The sequence below is a fragment of the Lampetra fluviatilis genome, chromosome 26, assembly GCF_964198595.1.
Source record: "Lampetra fluviatilis chromosome 26, kcLamFluv1.1, whole genome shotgun sequence".
Lineage (NCBI taxonomy): Eukaryota > Metazoa > Chordata > Hyperoartia > Petromyzontiformes > Petromyzontidae > Lampetra > Lampetra fluviatilis.
Window position 1 is genome coordinate 3,409,671 of NC_136300.1, and position 18,248 is coordinate 3,427,918.

General features: G+C 44.8%; 1 protein-coding gene across 1 annotated transcript in view; it reads left to right on the forward strand.

Annotated features, from left to right (window-relative positions):
• The window catches only part of LOC144941968 (cadherin-7-like), a 131,523-nt gene that overhangs the window by 8,181 nt on the left and 105,094 nt on the right, over positions 1-18,248 (forward strand). Inside the window, exon 2 of the mRNA XM_078868532.1 lies at positions 8,393-8,505. The gene's annotated coding sequence lies outside the window, so the exon portion shown is untranslated. The remainder of the gene's footprint in view (positions 1-8,392; positions 8,506-18,248) is intronic.

The window sequence follows — 18,248 nt, forward strand, 5'->3', positions numbered from 1 at the left end:
TGTGCTTGGCTGACGAAAGCAAGGCGATGAGTTGTCTCATTCAGCGTGCCAACATCTCCAACAGACTTCGTCCAGAGGCAACCGGCGAGAGAAAACGTGTACGCTCGTGAGCATTTCGGCCCATACTAAAGCGGGATCGATTCGGATTGAAAAACGTCTATAAGTTCAATTGTACGAGTCACGGTGCATTTTACGGCATTAACGTGCTCAGCTGCAGATTGACAGCGCCTACAAATCCATCTCAAAATGCGCAGTCGTCACTCTGACAGGACAACCCCACGCTTTCATAGCGCACATTGTTCGCAAATCACTGCTTTACCATCTTGCGCGGACACATTGGCGTGACAGGTCCCCTTGAAAGAAAAAAAAAACCTGTCGGGGGCGTTTGTTTTACAACAACATTTTTTTCGTTCGCTTTTCAAAGATGCCGATTCGCATTAATCCCCAATGTCCGTCGCCGTGATCATTCGCGCCTCTGGAACCCCCCCGCGCTGCTGTGGCTCAGCCCTCCAAGACGAGAGGCGAGCAGGGCCCGTCACTCGGCTTCTGTCGCGGGCGGCGTGCGGATCCCACCACTCCGGGGGGGGCCTGACTCTTTTCGTCGATCCTCGCCGCGTCCTCCCTCCCCTTTGCGCGCGCGCCGCTGCACGTCGGCCCGAGGCTCTCCCCGTGAATCGCGGGGGGAGCCGGCAGCGGCTGTGGCGACACGTGCCGCGCTCGCGCGTTATTCCGCGGCTCCGTTCTGTTTTGCCTGGCGGTCGCGCTGTCCTCGCGACTGCTTGGCATCTGTTTTTTTTTGCCCGCGTGCTGTGACCAAAATTTGGGCGGCGTCGTTTGTTTTGGGGGGGGGGGGGAGGTGGTGGTAATGGGTGGGGGGTCTTCTGTTTTTAAACGAAACGTCGGAGGATTTCAAAGTGACGTTTCACTCATTCGCACGCACGCGCGTGCGTTTGTTGTCACTGAGCGAGAAAAACAACAAACGAATGGACGATAACGACAACAAAAAAGCGGACCTACACGAGCTTTTTAGCCGTCAAAAAGTCAGGTGCCGTGAGCGAGCGTCTATTAAGGCTGGCATGGTGCTCAACGAAAGGGGGTGATGGCCCTCTGCCGTGCATACCTCACCACCTTTGTCTCCCGAGGGCTGCCATCTGGCTGCACCTCACCTGCATCACCTGTTCAATTTCAGGCTGAGTTGGTTGCGGCAAGGATCAGGCCAGAGACAGAGAGGCCTTAATAGCTGGGACCTGAATCCCAGTCGCCGGGTCCATAGCGCGGCGCAACATCCACGAGTCAACAGGATGCACGCTCGCGGAGTTTGCAACCGCAACAAAAAAAATAGACATGATTACACTGAGGTTAGCAAATTCTATCTTTCGACACTCTTTCATTGTGTCATAATGCAACTCCAACACATTCCGACTCTTGTGCCGTCTCCTCGCAAACAGTTCCTCATACGGCACACACGCACAAGACGGCGCTTTTTTAGGTCAAACCACGGCATGCATTGAACGGTTGCCGTTGCTGCATTGCGCAAGCGTCGCATTTGATGGACTACAGAATTACCGAAGTAATCTTGTGTCTGAGATTAATTTTGGAGACGACAAAAAGCAACACACGATTGCGCTCCGACGATTATAATGGGTGTTGTTTTTTGTACGGATGTTAACAGCGTTAACTGGAGTTGTTATAGAGTCATACTAAGGCATTGTAAAGCAACTACATTGCACTTATTTGAAAGGAAAACATGAAGATGTCTCAAACAATATTGTGAGGAAATAACACCATTATCGTAAAACATGTGGTTAAACATATTGGAACAAATCACTGAACAAAGACGCACATTTCTCATTGCAGGGCGATAATGTTTTAATAACTGCGGTGTCTTATTGCTGAATAAAAAATAAACATTAAATACATGTTGCAGTTTAACATTTCTCACGCAGAAATCAGTGCAATTAAAATTGCGAGCGTTATTGTGCTAAATTCTGACGAACATCAAGAGGCAGGGAAACCTCAAGAGTAAACGATTTGGGGTGAGTGCTTTTCTGTCCTATTCAATTCCAGTTTGTTGAAGCAGATTTTCATCTATACAGCATATAATAAACAAATAAATAGGCGTTACGATATATCTATTTTGTGAATAATAGCGAGTATCTATCTCGTGATACGTGCATCGAATTGCATTCGTAAAAATTGTATGACATTCATTGTGTAAAATTTGGATGTATTGGCTTAATGTGACCCCTGCAGCCTCTGGAGTCTGCTAGAATAACTAACATATGAAAATAAAAATATATCTTTTGAATCGAATCATGAATGTGGATAACGACAATTGATCAAATCGCCATCAGGCTAAATTGTTGCACGCCAAAAAGCACAACACTGCGCGTGAATGGCAGCAGCTGCACGCAGAGTTGGTAGAGCAACAGCTCCTCCTTACTTCACATTCGTGAGAGCCTGAGTTCAAAGATCAAATCAGTCCATCATCCCTGGAAACATGACCATCACCGTGTAAAAAAGCATTTGTCAATAACACTGCGAAAACAAATATATAATAAATGACATCTGGCAATGGCGATTTTTTTTTTACAGCACATGGCCTCTCTATGTGCTCTAAAGAAGGACCATTGCCTGAAACATTCTTAATGCTGCACCACCCTAAATAATTTGTTAAATCACATAATGAAGCTCAGCAGTGCTCATCTTATGGACGACCTGTCTTCTGTCATAGAAATGTTAAATGTTCACCCCCTGGCTTAGGACGTATATTGGTGATGACATTCCCCATTTCTCACGTGAGCTTGGGAACAATTTAGCGTTTAATTTTAAGACAGATCTGAGCAAACTCAATATGTTACGCACAGCATAAACCATGGATAGCAGAGGTGAGTATATACTTCGTGTTGTCAAATTATCATGAGATTATATATATTTTTGTCACATTTTTCCATGACTATAATAAACAAAACAAAAACTATAGCCATTGAAATAGTTACGGTTGTAATCTTTTTCGCCCTCTTATTTCAACACAAAAGATTGCAAGGGTTCCGTAGAATTTGTACCCAATAGATTGCCCCCTTTCTCACTGGGTAATTGCCACATCTATTCATGCCCCGTTTCAGAGTAACAGATGTCCATTCAGCGGAGGGCCACATCGAGCACAATTTGTTCAGTGTCCGCTGCTCCGATGGGTGTGTCTGCCGTGTTTTGTCACTTGAGGAAATTAGGGCCGAGGAGAGAGAGAGAGCGAGAGGGGGGGGGGACATTCTGACGCACAAAACGACGGTGGCTCGGAGGACTCTGACGACGTGGGGAGGTTGACAGCTCGGAGATCGCAGTGAGAATGTTCAACTTCAAAAACGATTTCCGAAAGCCTGAAGGATTTTGGCACTCGTGGTCTGCTAAAGTCTTTTTTTTGTTATGGCTGCCGTTTGGCTCACAAATAAATATAGCATGTAAATTAAAGCCTCACCCATCCCACCACTCGCAAGAAATAAGCCATTGAATGAACATTCACCGCATAATACGCCGTGGATGCTTTTTCTCTTCACGCAGCGGGCAAAAACAAGATTATGTTCAGAGATTGGCAGAACAACAGTAGTAGTCACAGTAGTAGCAATAATAAGTGACACCCTAAGGGTGGCTTTGCAAGCCAGGATCGTAGTAAAGTGCTCGCCTCTGTGAAGAAGCTGTGCTGCTTTGAGTTCCCTCTAAGTCCGTCTTGGTAACGTATTGAGGCAGCTTTCCCCCCCCCAGGGTGTTGGGACTCACATCTTTAATCAGTAGACTTTGAGGAAGGGTTGGTGGTTCGCGCACAAGTCACGCGCCTGAGACACGCGCCCGTAAAGCAGCGAGGAAGAAGTACAGCAAGTAGATTCATGTCAATCTGTGTGTAATATATGCATGTGGTTATGCCCGGCTTGCCCAGCATTTTTTTCTCTCACGCGTGCAAAGTGAAAAAAATATTTGCAAACACCTTATCGAACATTGTATATATTTATTTGTGTGTGTGTGAATGTACAAGGGTTATAGAGGACTGAATGAGAATTTCCCGACTCTGTCAAAAAATAAACGGGGAGGGGTAGGGGTGCGTGGAGGTCAGGGGTAGTGCCGAGGCTACACGAGGAAATGAAACGAGAAAGAACGAGTGTTTACTGGTGTCCTGGCCTTGTCGTCTGGCCGTGCTGACGCTCGGATGATCCACATACAGTGGGCGTTGCACGCACACATGCACTTGCCCGCGTACGGACTCTCGCGCGCGCACACGGGCGCTCTCGTGCACGCTCGCAGGGAAATAACTCCGGATAAAAAAAGTAATACTGCATTGTCCAGTCCTGTGTATAGAACTCATTTCCAGGCCCCCTTTCAAGCGAAACAGTATTATGGATAGCCACTTACCCATACACAATTCATGGGGGATTACTTTTTTTTTTGTAATATCAAGAGGAAAAATACTTAAGAGATCTGCCCTGCACAGAAATAACACGAGTAATAACGGTAAAAACAACAACAATAATCTCTAATGGCAGTGTTTGAATTTATTGCATTTTATTTTTTCAGTCTATACCAATATTGCTATGAAGTTTATAAAATTTGATAACTTGTGCCCCTGTAGAATTTTCTGGAGGCTGATGTAAAAAAAAGATGACGTTTGACCCCCTAGAATTGTTTGTCGTTTCAAAAGTTTATTTTCAGTCTCAGATGTCTGCAAAGTCAAAGATTCCCCATAAAGCCTTTACCAGACTTTCGATTTAAAGCTTTCGTGACTGCAGGGATTCATCTTTAGATGACTTTACCAGACTGTTAGGGCAAGTGCTGTTAGCGAGGACGTATGAAGGCCGTCACATAAGAGGGTGGGTGGCCAGCACCACGCCCGGCCGCCTTTGTCTCTCCAATAGTAATGTTTAAACACTGCACCAGGTACCAATTTGAGGCTGAGTCGACCTAGTGGGGAGGCCCAGGACCGCTTCAGATGATCGTCACTGTTGTTGGCCTTGAGCGGGAATCAAACTTGGGTCGCCGGGTCCATAGCTCAGTGTGCTAACAGATGCATCTCCAGACGCACTTTCACACTTCGATGTGTAAGCACTTGCCTTGTAAGCTTCTTTGCAATTAAATCCAATTACATCTAATGCATCTTTATTTAGACCGGTGAAATTTATTTCGGAATGAATTGAGTGATGAGATTTTGGTGTTACTGGTCAAACGATAATTATCCTTTTGGGGTTCATTTCAAGCTATTGAAACGTTCGGCCACGTTGATGCAAAAAATAAACAATCAAATGACATCAGCTGCTGCTCTCTCGACACACTAGTTAAAGGGCATTTGTTGGAACTTAAATGTGCCATTGTGGATGTATAACATGAGACACCTAAAGGCAATGTAATATCAGCTTTATGAAGGCAATATTTAAATATATATAAAGCACTTATTGCAAGTAGATGAAAGCTAAAAAAGCAAACCCCAACCAATTTAATTTCAACTTTGAATTGGAATTACAATTTATTCAAATTACTCTAAGCTTGATGTGTAAACAGGCCAACATCACAGACGTGGATCTGTGAGTCTGGATCTCTGACCGTGGATCTCTGAGTGTAGATCTGTGAGTGTGGATTTGTGAGTGTGGATCTGTGAGTGTGGATCTGTGAGTGTGGATCTGTGAGTGTGGATCTATGAGCGTGGATCTCTGAGTCTGGATCTCTGAGTGTGGATCTGTGAGCGTGGATCTGTGAGCGTGGATCTGTGAGCGTGGATCTGTGAGCGTGGATCTGTGAGTCTGGATCTGTGAGTGTGGATCTGTGAGCGTGGATCTGTGAGCGTGGATCTGTGAGTGTGGATCTGTGAGTCTGGATCTGTGAGTGTGGATCTCGGTGGATCTGTGAGTCTGGATCTGTGAGCGTGGATCTCTGAGTGTGGATCTCTGAGTGTGGATCTCTGAGTGTGGATCTGTGAGCATGGATCTGTGAGTCTGGATCTGTGAGTGTGGATCTCTGAGTGTCGATCTGTGAGTGTGGATCTGTGAGTCTGGATCTGTGAGCATGGATCTCTGAGTGTGGATCTGTGAGTGTGGATCTGTGAGTGTGGATCTGTGAGTGTAAATCTGTGAGTGTCGATCTGTGAGTGTGGATCTGTGAGTGTGGATCTCTGAGTGTGGATCTCTGAATGTGGATCTCTTGAGTGTGGATCTGTGAGTGTGGATCTGTGAGTGCGGATCTCTGAGTGCGGATCTCTGAGTGTGGATCTCTGAGTGTGGATCTCTGAGTGTGGATCTGTGAGTCTGGATCTGTGAGTGTGGATCTCTGAGTGTGGATCTCTGAGCGTGGATCTATGAGTGTATATATGCGAGTGTAGATCTGTGAGTGTGGATCTCTGAGTGTGGATCTGTGAGTGTGGATCTGTGAGTGTGGATCTGTGAGTGTAAATCTCTGAGTGTGGATCTGTGAGTGTGGATCTGTGAGTGTGGATCTCTGAGTGTGGATCTCTGAATGTGGATCTCTTGAGTGTGGATCTGTGAGTGTGGATCTGTGAGTGCGGATCTGTGAGTGCGGATCTCTGAGTGCGGATCTCTGAGTGTGGATCTCTGAGTGTGGATCTCTGAGTGTGGATCTGTGAGTCTGGATCTGTGAGTGTGGATCTCTGAGTGTGGATCTCTGAGCGTGGATCTATGAGTGTAGATATGCGAGTGTAGATCTGTGAGTGTGGATCTCTGAGTGTGGATCTGTGAGTGTGGATCTGTGAGTGTGGATCTGTGAGTGTGGATCTCTGAGTGTGGATTTGTGAGCGTGGATCTGTGAGTGTAGATCTATGAGTCTGGATCTCTGAGTGTGGATCTGTGAGTGTGGATCTCTGAGTCTGGATCTGTGAGCGTGGATCTCTGAACGTGGATCTATGAGTCTGGATCTATGAGTCTGTATCTCTGAGTGTGGCTTTATGAGTCTGGATCTGTGAGCGTGGCTCTGAGTCTGGATTTGTGAACGTGCTCAAATGCTTATAGTTTTCTGAGCACAGCGTCTCAGATCAAACTTGTCTCATCTAGGGCAGTAAGTCTACGTGAGCGAGATTACTGATTCAGTCACTAATGAGTCTAATTAGAACACGGCTGTCTTTGTAGTAATTAATAGTAAACAAAAAAATGCATATATTATACATGAATGACACTCCAGCCTAGACTTGGGACTTATGGTGGCATTTTTGTTTTACAATAAGCATTTAAATTGCAGCATAATTAACTTAAAATAAAGATATATGGTTCTTACTTAGCATGCAAATTACAAGAATTAGCAATGTCATGTATTTGTGGCAGAGCACCTTGAAAGTCATGGGCTAATGCGATTCTCGCAATGTGTGCCTTTGGCTTGCTAACTTTGTGTGATAATGACAACACCAACAACTTCGGAAAGAAACATGCGCATCTTAGCGGAATTACATTTGTAAACAGCTGCTTGCTATGCATCCTGAATCGTTGCGCCCTACACTTGTACTGAATGGGCCGTACGATAGCAAACAAACACAACTAGAACATTAACGGTAATTATTAGCAGAGGTGTGGACTCGAGTCATGTGACTTGGACTCGAGTCAGACTCGAGTCATGAATTTGATGACTTGCGACTCGACTTGGACTTGCATAACAATGACTTTGTCCCACCTATGAGATGTGGACTCGAGTCATGTGACTTGGACTCGAGTCAGACTCGAGTCATGAATTTGATGACTTGCGACTCGACTTGGACTTGCATAACAATGACTTTGTCCCACCTATGAGATGTGGACTCGAGTCATGTTACTTGGACTCGAGTCAGACTCGAGTCATGAATTTGATGACTTGCGACTCGACTTGGACTTGCATAACAATGACTTTGTCCCACCTATGAGATGTGGACTCGAGTCATGTGACTTGGACTCGAGTCAGACTCGAGTCATGAATTTGATGACTTGCGACTCGACTTGGACTTGCATAACAATGACTTTGTCCCACCTATGAGATGTGGACTCGAGTCATGTTACTTGGACTCGAGTCAGACTCGAGTCATGAATTTGATGACTTGCGACTCGACTTGGACTTGCATAACAATGACTTTGTCCCACCTATGAGATGTGGACTCGAGTCATGTTACTTGGACTCGAGTCAGACTCGAGTCATGAATTTGATGACTTGCGACTCGACTTGGACTTGCATAACAATGACTTTGTCCCACCTATGATTATTAGACTTCCGAACAATTCCCTAGAATTTACTTCACTGCAGTTTTGTTCTCGTCAATTTGTCTGCTAATTCGGAAGAGCGCTCGCTGTGTTAGATCGGCTCGCACATTTGTGTCGTTCCTGGAATGGATACCATTTCTGCTGGAGCATCATCTACAATGGTTGCCTGCTGTTTCGATGTGCAGGAGGGTGCGACTGCGGGACGAGCGGTGGCAAGGGTGTGAGTTCCACGATACTGCATGCTGACATCAAGAGGTCTACTCAACCCACGTCTGCCGCTAGAGCTAAGACACTGCTGGTAAGAATAGCTCCCATCGGACACCTTTGAAATACAGCATTCACGTATGCCACAGATTGTGTTTGTATATGGCTCATGTGTAACTGAGATAAGTGCGACACAATGTCTCAAAAACAAAACAGAAATCTGTGTTGGCTCGCCGGTTATCCATGGTGGCTTATATCCCGGTTACCAGAGTTATATTCTTGGCCACGACACAAAATAAGTGGTAAGTGATATCACCCCTACCCCCCTCCTCTTCATTTACACGCACTGGCCAACGTGGTGAGGTTTGGTCAAACAACAAAAAACACCCATGACTGTCATTGCCTGGGCAGGCCTTCATCTATAGTTGCATTGAGAAAGGCATGGATCTATGTATTTATTCATCACACAATTATGGGTGCAACTAGACAGTGACTCTGTACTGATGTTTGCACATTCTCATTTGTCATGCAAATTCCGCAAACAAAATAGGGCAATTACGAGGAAAATGACACACAGTCAAGAAATCAATTTAAAAAAACTAATCTGAGATGTAACTGATTAGGAGAGCCAATCAAACTCAAGTGCCCTTGTGGCATAGCAATGACGAGATGATCAAAGGGAAAGATGTGAGAATGAGGTCAGGGGCAAACACATTGGCGGAAAGGTGATTAAGAGCTGCACAACGCCTGTGGCATCGGCATCGGGAGCACTTATTCCAGCAGTGGATTATGCATGGCAAACAACGATCATTATTTATTAACCTTAGCCCGATCATTAGGGTCCCTCTCAATATTGTGCTGCTGCAGGACAGAAAAAATCAGACGACTGACAGAACACCGTGTCCTTGCCTTGCAGTGAGTGGGCTTTCGTTGATTCCGATGTTCAGGATATAATGGAACGTCGTTCTCAGGTGAAGGTGAATCAGTGTTGATATATCGTTAAAAGGGGATTGGATGTAACAAATATTAACCACCTACCCTTGCCAATTTAACTGCCACTCGTGGATGAAAATCATCTTTCGAAAATTTCACCATCCTTTCATTCCAACATGATTTGTTTAACCTTTGTACCCCCAATGAGCTTAATGCATATGAGTATAGATCTATTATTATATTTGCACACGAATCAGCCCGCAATTGTCTGTCATCAGTGATCCACTCAGCATATTAAGGTTCATACTTTAATCATGGATATCTTCTACCTTTTTCACCCCTGAAATTTAGTGCATTAATCCAAGCAAAAATGTGCGTGGCCTTGAAATGTGGGTTGTTCCAATTTTTTAAGGGGCGATCCATTTTGTGAATGAATTAAATTAGGCAAAGTGAGGAGCAAATTGCTTGACAGATTGATTTTATTGTTTTTTCTTAAGTAATGTACTTGTTTTTTTTCTGAAAATGCGATGTGGTTTCTCAGAAGAGGAAAACATATAAGACTCAGAGCGGAACAAACAGTCTGATCAACTCAAATGTCACTTATTTACATTACGAATATTACACTCGGCGAAGACGAATGCATTTCTGTGCACGTGCCCATTGCATACAAATCCGCGCGCGAAAAATCCCAAGCATGTGCCAACGTTATACACCACGGTGACTTTTATATACCGCATCGATAAACAAAGATCAGTTCTGTAAATAAATAAACCGGTTCTCTCTCTTTCTCTTTTACGTTGAAAACTGTTTACCGTTATCGTCGTGCTCCTAAGCACCCGTGTGCCCGTGCTTTACTGGCACGGCGTTTTGAAAGCCAGATCTCTTCCATCTGTCCACATTTCTTTGGCGGTGGACCTCGGAGAAGGCCACCCGAGATGTAGGCCAAACTCAGCGGTAGAGGCAAACAAATAGAAGTAACATCTCAACTGCATGCATATATATATGCACTCATTGTTCGATGAAAAAGAGAGAGCAAGAGGGGGGGGGCCGTCTCAGCCAATTATTTAGCATCATCATCGTAATGGCCTTCAAAGCCTCTCTGCATCATCGCTATCGTTGCTCACTGAAAGTAGGTGTTTCTGCGGGGCTAGCTGGGGAAGATGGGGAGGTTTTTTTCCAGAAGTGGGAGGAGGATTGTGGGTAAATGCCGCCGGGCAGAGCTTTGCCCCGACGGCGGCGCCCTGCTAACATCGTTTCGGCAGATGCTGCTTCCTTAACGGCGGAATGCATCACTCTCGGTGAAATTGGTGGACGAAATTGGTTGTCCGTAGCCCTGGGCGAGACTCGAGCGAATCTTCGCGAGCCAAGCGGCGGGATTAGTTTGTAATGTGGACGGAACCGATGCTGGGCATGTCGGAATAGTCTCAAGCAGAGCTGGAGGGTGGTAGTCGCGCCCGTTTGGTTATTTGGCAGCGGTAAGGACGTTGTTATAAACGCAGCGTTCTCGCCGTCTCTATTTACTTTAATGGGTCTCATCCCAGGACTTGGCATATAAAAGTGTCCATATTGCACTGAAATCAAGCGCAAATGCATGATTAATAAAGTGAATATATTTGCATAAAGATTGCTGATTAAAACCAATTTCGCTCCAAGGAAATGCTCTGAAATCTGTGCTGCCTCCAACTGATTTTTATTAACAAAATATAGCGAACGGGTTCATGGAGGTTTCCTCGGTGGGCATTCATGTGAATGAGCAATATATGGAGCTTTTTCATATTTGTAATTTAGATTTGGAGGTTAATGGCACAACATAAAACCACATCTGTTCACCATAACTTTTATTTCCTTTGACAACCACTGGCCTTTTGTGAACATAAGGAAATCGTTGAAACGATTGAAATGCTTTCATGATAGAACAGTTTACAATTATAGAGGGGCGTAAAAATGCACCCACCCCAGCGATTCAATAGATTGTGGTTCATGGTACCGATTTGTGTAAAGATTTTTTTCACGTATTGCAGTGAATGGTAGCACCTCTAGTAGCTGCAAAGGTCAAATGAACACATTACATGCAACAAACATATTGGGATCAAAACACGTTGGATCTTAAATACACGATTCAATGCACGTATTGTGAGCTTTGAGATGTTGTGTTACTCTAATTGATTCCTCTTCCTCCCAACATCCCATTTATCCCAGGCTGAGCCCTATGTTGGACTCAGACAGTCAGACTGATACCGATTAAAATAATGCATGTCAACGTGACGTTTTCCATTATTAAACCCGTGGCCGCCACTGTGAATTAGCATGCCGCCATCATTGCTCTCAAACCTTGGGCTCTGCCCTGAGCAGTGGCCAAACCCACGTCATCTAGTTTCATCCAATCAGTGAGCTGATGGATAGATAGATAGATAGTTAGATCGCTCGCTCGATACAAAGGGGGACAAGTAATGTTACGTTCGGGGTGGTGCCGTGGTGTGGTGGTTAGCACACGGGGCTTGATAACCGGAGTTCAATTTCCCAGCGAAGCAATTGGAAAACATGCTATTGAGCCCATTGATATCCTGTATCGTCATTGACAATTAAATATTGAATTGTAATGGGCATCTTCCCCATGGTGTAACAGTTAGCACAGCGGACTTGTGATCTAGAGGTCGCCAGTTCGATCTGCTGGCATGGCAGCCGAAACAGTGTGACATTTCGATTTAAAGCTGCAGGGATTCATCTTCTTGGTTCTTTCGGTAAAGTCACGTAGAAGGGAAATAATAAAATAATAAAAATAAAACATAATAAAATAATTTCACAAGTAGTACTAATCCCATATCTGCATTTCCCATAAATATGCTAAATTCCTCTTGATATGCAAATTATTTTGTCAAGGCGCTCTTCCCCCTCCAACCCAGCTTAAATAGACGCTCCAAGCCTGGGGTTGTTTCATTCAGACTCTGTCTTCTCGACAGACCTATTCTTCACCTGAGGACGGCTGCTTGCGTTGTGGCCGAAACGTCGTGAGAATTATTTTATTATGTTTTATTTTTATTATTTTATTATTTCCATTCTACGTGACTTTACCGAAAGAACCAAGAAGACAGTGTGACATGTTTCTTAAATCCACTCCGCCTCTGTTCACCCAGCAGTATGCATGTGAAGACCACATTTAGTTGATTGGCAGATCGCCTGTGATGGGGTCAATTGTGGGTACTCTCACCTCTTCCAAGACATCTGGATAGAATGGAAGAGTAGGCCAAATACCATCTAGAGGGGCTCTCTACAGCTCCATTGATTGGAGATGTTTTTTTTCTGCCAGCATTGGTATGAGCAAGAAATTGGAGGGCTGGACCTTTGACGTGTGTCATTGATTTGTTATATCGAATATGAAAATCCCCACAATTGAAACAAAATACTCTGCTAAGCATGGGTTTCTGCTTCTCGACATTATTAGGATACCCACTCCTCCAGCAGTGACATCCTTTCTTTACACATTCACTGTGAAAAAATACGAATATATTTTAATTGCGTACTGCATGCTATATTGTTTACCATATATATGTGACGTTGTTAATTACAAGTGATAACACGATGAGATTAATTTATTTTCTAAGGGAAACCTCTGTAACCATAGTTGGCATTGTTTTATTAAGAGCTTTATTTTTGTTAAGTTGTCAAAATATATTTTTGTAATTCATATTTGCAAATTTTCCGATTGTCAAACACATTTCCATATCACAGAGATTTTAAAGGTCACTTTTTTTGGAGAAAATCACTAGTTGGGATTGTCTCCTTCAGAAACGATGAGCAACCTGGAGAACAAAAAAATCAACCCTATGTAAACTAGCCGCTTGGAAATTAGCAGCCAATGTCACATTTATATGTAATCAATACTTTTAATTTGCTCAACTTTCACACTCGCTAAATGGGATGTCTATACAATGAGAAATAAAATTCCACTTCTGTCAAACAATCTGCATATTAATTTGTGGAATGCGTTACAAAAAAAAAACAATCTAATGCTCGTGACTCACTGCCCTGCAGTAAATCTATTATCTGACCCAACTTCACCTACCAAGACTACTTAAGGCACTCTCTAGTAAAGAGAAGTGATATACATGAGTTGTTACACATATACAAACGTATAAACCGCTAATTAATTTTGATTAACCTCTTAAATTATCTGTAAGTCTAGAGAATCGGTAACTTCATAGATTACCTGCGAATCGCTCACCCACTTCCCCAACAAAATGAACAGAGCCACCTTGTGTAAGGTGGCAATGCCGTAATTGCAGCGGAGCCCTTTTTATCATTATTATTATTCTTCTTATGCAGCAACTCAGCTTGACATTAAACACTCAGGTGTATTTAGGTTGCTCTTAGTTTACCCTTCTCTGCGGGCACGCACGCACACACGCATTCCGTGTGATCGTTGTGCACACCGTATACGGTGGTTTCCTCGCAATTAAGGGCAAACTGAACGCGAAGCACGGTCTGCTTCACCCTGTAATGTCATTTGAAAGAGACTGTAATTAGGCTTAATTGTGTTTGCGGTGCTGGGCGCTGCCTGCCGGCTTTACCCACCGCCGTGCCAACTTTGGTCAAAAATGATGGCCGTATCTGTCTGAGGAGGAGCCCAGCCCTGTTGTTGCACGCTGAGCATTCGTCTGAATTCTACGATGGAGCAAATTCTAGAGTGGCAAAGCGTGGCTCCCAATGAAAATTCCTCACACTGCAAATTAAGATGACCTTAGCTTTACATTGTTAGTACGTTATTCTGGCTACGAGATCGTTTGTTTGCAGAGTGGTTTTTTTACACTCCTGCCTTAATTGCAGGGCTGTTTGTGGAATTTTAATGGGGAAACTGTATCAAATAGAACATCATTCTGTGAAATAATAACAGGGTGAGCATGGCTGAGAAGAAGAAATATAAATGAGACATTTAACAGCTTCAATATAAAAAAAACTTCAGGTTTGCTGAATGTTACGTGCTGGCTGAAATACAATCATATCTATGTGTGGTGTGTGATGGATGGTTAAACATATTTCGACTGGGTGATTAAAAATGAATGTTACTTCAAATTCATTTTCTAGTTTTATACATCTTTAGTGGTATCGCACTTTATTATATGATTAGCATATATAGATGGGTATTCGAACAAAACGTTGTTACATGTACGTAAAAAAGAAGCATTAATTGGACCGCTTCTTTACGACATAAAAAAAAGCAATGCTTCTTAAAACGAGGGCCTCTTTCGGTTGCTCGAGACTCTGACGCGAACAAATCTCGGGCAGCCGAGGAAGTCACGTGTTAATTCGTGCAGCGGTGATGCAAGTGTGTGATAAGACTGGCATGGGGTTGCTCTTACTCCGAGAACACGCGGAGCACACGGTGTGCGATGCGTACGGGGTCTGCATGCGTTCGCGGAAAGGTTGTGCATTAATAAGCGATGCCACTCGGAGAAGACTGCTCAGGTGATGGGAGAAGTGAACCGCTGTTGTAAATATTGAGGTCAACACAGCTGCCTGTGGACACATTCACCCCGAATGCATCCAATGTCATTGGACCTCTGAAGCTAAGCAGGCTTTGGCCTGGTCTGTACTAATTAGGTGATAACCAGGTAATCCTGGGTGCAGTCGGCATGATACTTACGAAGTGGCCATGATAGGGTAGTCCAGTAATGGGTCTGGTTGCAATCACGATTCAACGCATTGGATCTATTTACGGATTTGCATCTAATTCATGCAGAGCTTCGAGTGATATCTCCTCGTATGCGACGGTTTTCGCCGGATACTCCAGCTTTATCCTCCTTGTCAACATACCCATGTACTGAACAAAGACACGGTGATTAAGCCGCGCTATTGCTGTTGTTGTTATTATATATTAGTCTTACTCGTCTGTCTGTACGTGCGTGGGTCCATGCTGGTTTGCCAGCTCAGTGAATGCAGCCTCGTCTGTCTACTTGGCATTACGCTGCGGAGTTGGATATCCTGATGATTGCATCAACCTTTCTCTCCCTCTTGACTCTTCTGACTGTCTGCAAGTGCCGTGTGTGTATGTGCAAGGTGCCTTCATGGTTTCCCCTGCACATTTTTTCGCAGCATTGGAGGCCAATTACATTTTGCATTTTCGCGTCCAAAATTCGGTCATTATTTTCAAAACGCTGCCGCGCGTGCACATTTAGTATTTGCTGCGCGTTCGCGCAAGTCCATGTGCTTTTATGTGTGTGCGTGTGTGTATGTTGAACTTATTTCGCACCGTACGTAGCCAAACGTGTGAGTGTGTGTGGGAGGGGGCGGTAGTGCAGTCATTAGCGCGCAGTGCTACAAACTAGGATTCTGAGCATGCCCCCGGGCCGTCCTTTGGTCGTCTCAACCTCAAATGAGTACGTGGTACAGTGCGCAAACATTGCCACCAGGGAGACAAAGGAGGCCAGGCGTGGTGGTGCTGGCCATCCACCCCCTCGTGTGCTGCGCTGGCCTGCATAGGTGCTCGCTCACAGCATTCGCCCTAAAAGTCGAAGGCTAAATGGAGGATCTTCGTCTTGTCTTGTGAGAATGAGCCAAGAACGTCAGAACCTTGCACCAAACAAAACGGGCAGTCACTCGCTGTGCTCGCGGCGTGAGCTGCTGGCAGATCAGCATCTGCAGAGCATCACATTGTCGGTCTGGCGGCGCTGGGGCCATTGTTGAATAGTTGGGCCCTTAATGGATCGATGAGGCGATGATGCGTTTTTCGCAAACTCCCATGTGCTGTGCGCATTGGGGGGGAAACAGCCGCACACACCAAAAAAAACCCCAGAAAAACGAGCACCAACTAACGGCACCGTTACCGTCATAATAGATTCGAGTTACCAACTCTCTTGAATTTGCTAAGCTCTCGTTAACAATTTGTGCAAATCTTTTTTTACAATGGGTGGGGAATTCCCAAGTGGAACAGATCGAGGGAAGGAGCGGGCCGAGAACGCGCGGTGATTAAACGCAGGATGGCCAAGCGAGGACATCCAGGCCACTCTTGCAAAATCAGACGACATAACCCGGCGCCTTGGGTTCTCACCTGGTTCAGCAAACCAGACTCAAACTGCACATGTGCTTGCACACACGCACGCATGCACACGCACACGCCGGCTCGGTCACGAGCGCATTAACATTCGCAAGTAGTTCATCACATGCGCCGGAAATCGGAAATTGCTTACTCTGTGGTTTTTTTGCGTTTGACCCTTTTCCTGTTTATTTTTGGTTAAGTACAGTCTAAATATTTCCGCTAGCCAAAGAGCTCCACAACTGGGTTTGTGTGATCTCTCTGTCTCCAACACCCCCCCCAGCCCAGCTCCCGCCACAACAGGAAGACCATCACACTGGCATCATTGTGGCGGCATAAAAGCAGCAGTCCCGTACCAAATCAATCCACCGAACCTGGCCCCTTAAGCAATCGAGCGCGCTCAACACACTGGCAGTTCTCAGTCACTGCTCCTCGCTTGTCCCACGGTCTCGCCTTTTCATGTCCTGCCCCCTCCCCCCCCCCAAAATCTCGTCGCTCATTAGCATGGAAATTAGATCATGCACACTCGCGTGCTTCTCCCAAGCGTGGAAGAAAAAAAACAACGCGATAAGATGCTGCGTCTGACTGTGAGCAGAGGTCACGTGGCAATACTTCACGGCGCTGTAACATCAAAGCGGCCGTATGGAGACCCACGTTGCATTGCACAAAGTTTAAGCTCGGGGACGACAACAACAGACAAGAGCGAGCACGCGTTGTACGGATTATTGTCACGTTTTGAGTTATTCAAGGGACTCGACGCACTCGTTCGAAAAAACATGAGTCGAAACGTCCGTGCTGTGAGTCAGACGATAAAAAAAACACGACGTGTCCCAGTGTGGCATCGCAAGCCGTGATACGTAGCGAGACAGATAATATTCATATTCTTAGGTTTTTTTTTGGTAAAGTCACGTAGGTAAAACATTAAAATTAATAAAAGTAAAATAAAATATAAATAAAAATCACGACGTTTCGGAGGCAACACAAACTTCCGTCTTCAGGTGGAACCGTCACAGCCACGACAGCTGTATCAAGTAAATGAGAGATTACAAGAGCTACCACTCCGTTTATATAATGTTTGGAGAGGGGGGAAGGGCCAAGTACGGCACACTTTTTATTAATATGGTAAGGTGAGGCAGATAATATCACGCACACCAAAACCCCTCTGCCGATCTGGCGTCGATGGCTATGCGAGGGGAAGTCTGTCTGGCGAGATGTTTGCGTAGCTGGCGACGTTGGGGCCTTCTAAACGCTTTGCTTTTGCGAAAGAGAAATTCTGGACCTGTGAGATGTAGCAATCTGGTTAATGCAAGCTAATTGGATTCTAAGATATGACGTACGCACATTTAGAGGACAAGCAGATTGTATATTGGAGACGGTGCAGTATTCAGGTTACTGGCCTATCTGTGCAGAGCTCTAAGTCGTCTGCCCTTCGTACGTTTCCTCCGGAAAGCTTACCTGGACTGCATTCGACAGGCAAACGGGATTGTTTGGTGATGCTCGATGCGTCCGTGGCACTGGGTGCACAATCACAATTAACGGGGGGTTGGGGGGGAATAAACATATTCGTCAACAACACCGTGGCTTTGAAAGATAAAGGGACATTCTTTATAGCGCGCACAGGCCAGAGAGACAGAGTGGATAATAAGAGTTGGAGACTGCACTTTACACCATGGGGCCTAATAGGAATTACATTTTTTTTATGACAAACTGTTCATAAATAGCTCATGAATATTTACCTCACAGTAGCTTTTGAGTAATTCAAAGAAGAAATTGGCCAAATAGGACCGTAATACTTTTTTATTTTTTGTTCAAATGATTTTTTTCCCCAACAAGGCTGAGTCTGAATATATTTTTGTTTACATGTGTCCTTAATT